The sequence below is a fragment of the Ochotona princeps genome, chromosome 24 (assembly GCF_030435755.1).
Source record: "Ochotona princeps isolate mOchPri1 chromosome 24, mOchPri1.hap1, whole genome shotgun sequence".
Lineage (NCBI taxonomy): Eukaryota > Metazoa > Chordata > Mammalia > Lagomorpha > Ochotonidae > Ochotona > Ochotona princeps.
In genome coordinates, this window is record NC_080855.1 from 33,828,668 (window position 1) to 33,837,614 (window position 8,947).

The 8,947-nt window shown below is 44.9% G+C and overlaps 1 pseudogene; it reads right to left on the reverse strand.

Annotated features, from left to right (window-relative positions):
- Positions 1-617: 617 nt before the first annotated feature.
- LOC131483157 (zinc finger MYND domain-containing protein 19-like) lies at positions 618-8,884 on the reverse strand (annotated as a pseudogene).
- Between the last annotated feature and the right edge of the window lie 63 nt (positions 8,885-8,947).

Here is an 8,947-nt window from a genome sequence, read left to right on the forward strand (position 1 = left end):
GCATAGCCAATTGCAAATAGAGGGTATGGTGGTACATTGGAGCCTGCAGAAGATATCTGGTACCATAGCAGAGGATGGAGAATGGAGTGCATTGATCAACTACCCCAGCCATGTATTGGCAGTGCATAGTGGTGCAAACAGAGACTTTGAGGTGAACTTTGTCAGCCAGTGAGTTCAGGAGTGATTTCATCATGTTTGGAGTGGCGAGACTGACAGCAAGTCAGACTATTGGACTATCAAAACCACCTGAGTAGTGTCCTCAGAGCCTACCCCCGATCAGAGACCCTGTGATGGCTGGGAGGCTGGGTGTGACTTCTCCCTTCATCTCCCACTTCCCTCAGAAACAGGAAGGAATAAAGGGAATTAATTAATTAATTAATTAATTATGCCTGGCCCTGTGCCATCTGAGGACCTCAGAAAAGTATTTTATCACTTCTGCTCTTCCCTCTGCATGCCCCCCAAAAAACTGCACATGTATTTGCAAACATATTAACATATAAATAATGAGGGCATCAGGGGGTACCCAAACCCTGCATCTGGACTGGCACATGCTTCATCTGTGCCTTCAGTCCAGGCTCCAGTCTCATGGCACACCAAAAAGTAGCCCCACAGCCCAGTCATCGCTCGGGTTCCAGCTCCTGCAGGCAGCGGCAATTTTGCTCCTGACAGCCCTTCCTGTGGGCGGGCCAGTCCTTCTGCTTGCAATGGGACTCATAGTAGCGGGTCATTGGTAGCACCCATAGAAATTTTTTAAATTATTTATTATTTAACTTCATTAATTACATTGTATTATGTGACACAGTTACATAGATACTTGGGTTCTCCCCACCCCTCCCCAAACCCTCCCACCATGGTGGATTCCTCCACCTTGTTGCATAACCACAGCTGTTTCTCAATCACCGTGAAGATCAGATAGTGCCGCTCCTAGTAGTTGAACGAGTTCTCCTCTTCCTCCACCACATTCCTGTTGGCATTGTAGTGCAAAGTTATGCTCAGGATGGGGAACTGCTCTTCTATAGGATCTGTAGCAAACTTTTGAATCAGGAGCCAAAACAAGCTCTGCTGCCTCTACTTGCTGGAGGTCTCCTTGGCTTGGGGCAGCCAGCCCCAAGGCATGAGCTTCAGGTTGTGCAGGCAGTTGTCCATGGTCACAGCATTGAACGCACCACCTTGAAGCCAGCACCACCCCAGTGCTACTCCCACAGCATCTTGTGCAGGAGCCTGACAAATATTGGCCCTGGTTCTTGTCAAAGGTGTGTACAAAGATCTTCGCAGCATTTCTATTCACATCTTTTTTTAAATGTGTCTAGATACATCTTTCTTTTTTTTTTACTTCTTTTTTTTTATTATTATCATTTTATGATACAGTTCCATAGGCTTTGGGATTTTCCTTATCCCCTACCCAACTCCCTCCCTCTCACTGAGTTAATGTATATCATTACTAGAGCAGAGTTCTTCATGCACAATCATATGTACATCATTGCAGGCAAGACAATGGCAGAGAGTCCAACATCCTATTGTCAAGATATAGTAAACAATTTCAGTGGGAGTTCAACTTTGGAAGTAGAGAAGCATACTGCATTGTATCCCCGTCACTGGATATGATAGTCTCCATTGCATAGTTTCTATACATCCCGTTAAATGAAAAGTCACAAAACAAAATCAATAACAGAAAAAAAAAGAAATTAACAACACCATGAAGCTAAATAACATGTTACTAAATGACTAATGTGTCATTGAAGAAACAAAAACGAAAATCAAGAACCTCCTTGAAGAAAATTATTCCACTGTATGACATATGAGTATTGAATAATTCAATCAGAAAAAAGTCTTCTGACGAGACAAAATTAACAAAAAAATCTAAATGCATGAGATAAAGTTTCTGCTGATCTTTGTTGGTGAAATGTGTCTCTTGTAAGCAACAAATAGATTGATCTGTTTTTAAATTTACTCTACTAATCTATGACATTGATTAATGAGTTTAAGTCATTTACATTCAGGGTTAATACACATAGGTGATAATTTGATTCTGTCATACTAGCAATGGATTGTTCACTGATTTAGTATTCTGTTGATATTTTACTGAGATGTTCTTCACATTTGTATTTGGTTTTGCTGGGTGCTATTCCTTTTCTCTGTGAAGAGAAAACCTTAATCATTTATAGGCGAGGTTTGAAAGAGGCATAGTCTTGTAAGTTTTCTTTACTGTGGAAGAATTGTATTTCATGGTGGGGGATGCCCCTGCCGGGTCGGACCCAAAGCTGGGGACTCACGCCAAAGACACTGCTGAAAGGCAGTGAACGAGTCCTCGGCCTCCCCCAGGACCCAAGAGAGCTCTTCCCTCAGGGTAAGTCCGCATGAGGGAACTTGAGAACTGGGTTAAAATTCCTAGCTCTGCCCTCCCACTAAGATCTTTTGGCTGGGCGAGTTTGGGAGGGGTTCGGGCCTTGGGGTTGGGGGCAAGTGCAGCTCCCTGCAATGTGGCGCCTGTGGGGGGTGTCCCTTTGCCTGCTGGCTGCCCAGTGGTGAACTTTGGGTTTTTAAGATATCTAGTTGCTTCCTGGGGTCAGCCATTACTAAGGCCTGTTTTAGTGTAGGTGAGTAATGAATTTTGGGTGATTCGCAGTGATAGGTTCATGAAACTTTCAAGCATGCGAGGCAACTGAGACCCAGTGGTTTGGAGGGAAGTATTCAGAAGATAATTTGGGTTAGACAGATTCTCCAGCCCATTTAAGAATCCAGAGATGGGCTGGTAGCATAGAACATCCCTGTTCACTACTCACCAGCCCACACCAAAGCTGAGAATGGGGGCCTCCTTAGCAGTGTTGGGTACTATTACCTGGCTTGGTGGTGGAGTGGTCACATTTGGCAGGGTCAAGACACTATCCAACATGTGAGAGAACTTGGTCTGGGGTAGACTCTGTGGGATTGTGTGGGCCTAACCCTGTGGAAATACAAGTTTCCCTGGTTAGCTCTCAAGCTGGGGTTGCAATGGACTAAGCTAGGTGTTACCATGTCACCTGCCATCACTCACAGGTAAGGGAAACCATAAGAGTCAGGGCAGGTCAAGGCAGCAGCACCTGAATGTGCATCCTAAAACAGGGTATGGGGTGGGCAAGGCTGCCACTGGAAGGGGGCAGAATGGGCAGGGCCGAACAAACCTTAACTCACAAGAAACAACAGAAATCAGGTTGGAGCACAGGTCTTGCCAAGTAGGTCCTTGCACCTACTGGTCTGCATGAGACAGGGATGCTAAGCCACAGCATCTAAGGGGCCAGGACAAGTGGGGGGCTCTGCCAAGCTGAGTGGGAGCAACCACTGGCCTTCACATGATCTAAGGCTGGGAATAGGCCCAGTTGGGGAGCTAAGGCAACACCCTAGCTGTGTTATGTAGCAGAACAATGTGGCCCTAGAAGGTCAGGGAGCACAGGATTACAGTTGATTGGGTAACATTTGCAGGAGGACAACCAAATGGCTACCGTTTGCATACCTGATTGGATATCATTTGTATAAGAACAGTTGAGTGGACAGCATGTGTATGAGAACACGTGGTGGAATATACAAGACCAAAGGAGTTCCAAACAAGAGTACAGAAACAGTTCATGGATTTTGTTGCTAAGCTCAATACCTCCACCCTTATCCTTTATGACCCTCAGTGTATAAACTCTGATGCCACTAATAAACTTCAGCTTTGACCATCAGTCAGGGTCCATGCGTGTTTTTAATCTGCTCCATGCACCAAGTTCATCGCTGTGGGACAGCGGCAAATACCTGTGCTGCTCCTTCGGGAATTTGTCATTAAGAAGCGAGCTCAGTTTCTTAGGTGTCACATGCACATTCAGGCATATGTGCTGCCAGAACAGATGTTTTCAGTGGTTGCAGAAAATGGCTTGGGCGCTGTACTTCTCTCTGGATGTGGAGTTGTTAGCTCATTGAGTCAGGATGTACATCTTTGCTTAGTGTGGGTGCTCAGCATGCTTGATTTCATCATCCTGGGCTCAAGATGCATTGGCCGAGAAATGACCAAGCAGTCTTTCCCAGATATCTGCTAGTGACACTGATGAAATGATAAGTTAATGAGTCAAAGGCAAGATTTTTCGCACTGGAAGATTGTGCTGCTCCTTCTGAAAGTTGCCATTCAGAAGCACACTGAGTTCCCTAAGTGTCACATGCACATGCAGCCATATGTTCTGCCAGAGTAGTTGTGCTCAATGGTAGCTGAAAATGGTTTGGGCGCTGAACTTCTTTTTGGACATGGAGTACTTGGCTCATTGAGTGAGGATTTACATCCTTGTTTATGGTGGTTGCTGAACAGGTTTGATTTCATCACAGTGGGCTCAAAGTGCATTGGCCGAGGAGTGACAAAAAGGGTTTCCAGGAGATCTGCTAGTAACACTAATGAAATGTGAAGTTAATGACCCAAGTGGAAGAATTTTGACACTGGAAGACCCATGCTGCTTCTTCTGGAAGTTGCCATTCAGAAACACATTCAGGGGTTTAAACTTCCAGCAGCTTCCTGGCTGCTGGTGGGCCTCAGGATGGGGCATCTTACTCGAATCCCGACTCCAGCCACCATGTGCACATGGTGAGCTGTTCCTGGGCCTGCTTGTGTTCAGGGGCTGCTTCCTTTGGGGTGAGTACACTGAGGGGGTAATTCTCTGTGACTGGGTAGGTCCGGAGCCCACCCACTGCCCTCATTAAGTGGTGAATGGGGTTGGGGAGGGGCTCGACCTTGGGCCTGGGGGTTTAAACTCCCAGCAGCTTCCCAGCTGCTGATGGGCCTCAGGATGGGGTGTCTTGCTCAGATGCCGACTCCAGCCACCATGAGCACGTGGTGAGCTGTATCCAGGCTGCCAGTGCACCATTTGGCACCAGGCTCTGTCTGCTGGCCATCCGGCTGGGGAGCTCTGGTATTTTGGTTCTTTGAATCACTGCTTAGGTAGCTTCAGTTTGATCCCACTGTGCTTCTGGGATCTGAGTCAATCCTAAAGATTCCCAATGACAGTAACTCTTCCTTTGAAGAACTTGTAATCACTGAACAATGCTGACCACTGAGCACGAGTTCATGCAAAAGCTAAGGGTTGGGGCTTGTCTAGCAGGATATCCTATTACCTGACATGATGATGGATCTGCAGACTGGTCACATTAGGCAGGGCTATAACATTAATTATAGTGGATAAGTGTTGGTTGGGCTTAGCCGCAGCATTAGCTGGCTGAGGCTGGCACTGGGAGCTAATTCTGTTAAGTCAAATGCCAGAACCACCTGGAGAGTGCACAATCTGGGAGTGGGAGTGGCCTAGAAGGGAAATAGTGGGCACCTCCCTCTTGGTTTACCATGCTCACTGGACAGCACAAAAACCAGGACAGGGGCCAGGGTGGCTAGACAGAAATGCACCTGGTAGTAGATGTATGGGCTGGATAGTAGGTTTGTTGTGTTGAACGAGGCTTCAATGCCCATTGATATGTGAGATAGCTAAATGGGATGTTGGACAGACTGGACAAGCCTGCAGTACATACTGGCAAGCATGGGAACCAGGGTAGGGGGCAGAACTGGTGGCAGTTATGGGGAGTCACCCCAACTGGGCTGTAGCTCCAACTGATTTGCGTGAGGACTGAATATAAAGTGAGCAGGATCAGGATGGACTACAACACCTGTTGGTTCACGAGGGAGACAGGGCTGGAAACAGAACAGACTCAGCAATCACAACAACCAGCATGTGCATAAGCTGATTGGTGTGACGAATGGTGTCGGACTCTGTACTAGCAAACTTGCGCAAGAATCAGATCAGGCCAGGGATCATCTCAGATGAAGTTTCTTTGGAGATGCCTCCAACTGAACTGCTGATCTTAGAACCCCAACCATGAAGAGACTGTCAGCCAGTGATCTCTGAGTAGGTTTCATCGTGATTGAAATGGCGAGATTGGCAGCAATCTAGAACCGATTAACTATCAAACCTGCTTGAGCAGGACCCTCGGAGTGCACTGCCTGTTGGGGATCTGGGATGGATGGGAGGTTGGGTGGGGCTTTTCCATTTATTTCTCCCCTAACCCCAGATACAGGGAAAAATGATAATATTAGTGTGGAAACAATGGTATTACCCACTTTCACCCTGTAGCCCTTGACCCTTTGTACCCTAATCAACTAAGTAAGATGATCAAAAATTAATTAAAAAAAGAATTGTATTTCATTTTCAAACACAAACGAAAGCTGGGCTGACAATTTTTTGTTTGTAGAATCTGGACTATGTTGCTCCATTCTCTTCTTGCCTGTTGAGCTACCTGTGAGAGGTCTGTGAGTTTACTTGTCAATCCTTTATATGTGAGTTGATTTTTTTACATGCACATTTAAGGTTCTTTTCCTTATGTTCAATTGAAGAGAGCTTGATTATCATGTGTCTTGATGAATATCGCTTTTGGTCAACCATGTTGGAGTTCTGTACCCCTTCTGGATGTTGTTTCCCAATCCTTCCTCTAGACTTGGGAAATTTTCCCTTATTATATCATTAAATATATTTGTAAACTCAGCTTCTATTTCTGCAACTTATGCGAATCCCTTACTTTTGTATTTGGTCTTTTAGTAGTGTCTTTCAATTCTTGAACAGTTTTTTTTTTTTGCCTGATCCAGCTCTGCTTCCAGTTTTGTTATTGTTGTTGTTGTTGTTTATTTCCCCCTCGTGAAAGGAAATTTCTTCTAATTTTGACATTCTTTCTTCTGCCTTCTTCATTCTATATTGGTGACTCTCCACTGTACTTTTTTTTTTTTTTAAGATTTATTTTTATTACAAAGTCAGATATAAAGAGAGGAGGAGAGATAGAGAGGAAGATCTTCCGCCCGATGATTCACTCCCCAAGTGAGCTGCAACGGGCCGGTGCGCGCCGATCTGATGCCGGGAACCAGGAACCTCTTCTGGGTCTCCTGCGCGGGTTCAGGGTCCCAATGCATTGGGCCATCCTCGGCTGATTTCCCAGGCCACAAGCAGGGAGCTGGATGGGAAGTGGAGCTGCCAGGATTAGAACCGGCGCCCATATGGGATCCCGGGGCTTTCAAGGCAAGGACTTCAGCCGCTAGGCCACGCCGCCGGGCCCTCCACTGTACTTTAAATTTGCTCCACACTATTCTTCCTTTCTAATAACTCAACTTTCATTTTATTCATTTCCAGTGTGAAATATCCCTTAAATTACTTGAATGCCTGGTTTACGTGCTTCTTGTTGTTGATAGGAAGTTTTATAACAAGTGTTTTGAATTGTGTATACCCCGTTTTCTTGATGTATTCCTCAGTTAACTCTGAGGTTGGCAAAAACTTTTGCTCCTTGGCAGGGAAGTCTTCAGTAACATTCATTGTGCCTCTGTCTCTTCTTTTCTTTTGGTCATTGTACTGCTTTGCAGATTCTTCTCCTTGGGGCAGGGTTCTAAGCTCTTCCATTCACAAGTCTACAGTTCAATTTTACTTACTGTGCTTGGGTTCTTTGTTTGCAGTCACTTGTGCCACTACCTCCAGCAAGTTCCTGGTCTGGACTCTTTTGTTAGATTTCTACCATGGTCTCTGTAGCCCTAGCTCCTGGCTCACCAGTCTCCTTCCCTCCTGGGATACAGTGCTGAGGCTGCAAAATTTGTCTGAACAACCTGCCTTCCACTCCCAGGTGGAGCAAGTCCCGGGATTATGAAGACAAATGGTGTCCTATATAAAGAGGTTGTTGGTGATGCTGGTCTTGCTAGAACCTGTTGGCCATTTGGTCTGAGTATCACACGGACCTATTTTGACCTGTATAATGCCATAGATGGTATTATTTTGTGGGACCAGTGCAATGATTTCTTGCCAAGTTCAGTGCATGCACAATTCATTGCTGTCCCCTGCATTCTTATGTTCTTTGTCACTCTGCAAGAAATGGCACCTGTTCTGCCACTATTAGTGTTTTTGATCTGCTGGCTATCAGGTCTGTGGTATACTTCAACCTATCTTGGATGAAACCTATAGGATGTCATGTTGTTGCAGTTCACTGCATCAGAAATGAGTTCACACACAGCTCAATGCATGAGCAGTACTGTGCGTGGCCCTTGCCTCCTTAAACAAAATGGTGCCTAATTCTGGTCTAGAAGGCTGACTGGGCTGTGAAATATATTCTGTTTCTGCACTGCCCACCTGAGATCTGCTGCTCTGTCACTTCTCCTATGCAAATAAAACAGACCAGCTGGATGATTTGGCCTTTTAGTAGTGTGTTTTAACTCTGAATAATTTTTAGTGTGATCCAGCTTTAATTCCAGGTTTTTGATTGTTTCCCAATTGTGAAAAAGATAGTTCCAAATATAAGATTTCTTGTTCTGAATCCTTCATTTTATTATTGAGAATTTCCAGTGAATCTTTAATTTGCTCTATTGCATCTTTCATCTTCAATAATTCTGCCTGATTTAGTTTCAGTGTTTCTATTTCATGTGTGATATACTCCTTAAATTGTTTGAACTCCTTTATATTCTTTTCCTTCTTGATAAGCTTTGTAATGAGTTTTCTGAATTCTGTTTTCCCCATTTTTCTCAATGTACCTCTCAGTTACCTCTGAGTTTGGCAAATGCTTTGTCCACTTTGTAGGGGAGTCTTCAATAACATTTGTTGTGCCTTTGTTTCATATTTTGTTTTTGGTCATTTTAATTTTGGTTAGCAGATTTTTCTCCTTTTTGGGCAGGATTCTAAGCTGTTTCACTCATTGTTCTAAAGTTGGGTTTCACTTATTGCAATTGATTTATGTTTCTTTGTTTCCTGTCACTTGCACCACTCCCTCCAGTGAGTTTCACATCTGGGTTCATGTTAGACTTCCACCATGGTCTCTGTAGCCCTCGCTCCAGGCTCACCACTCTACCTTCTATGATCCCCTGTTCATGCTGCACCATTGTCTATACAACCTTTCTCCCACTTCCACTTGGGGTATGTCCCAGGAATAGGGAGTCACAAGG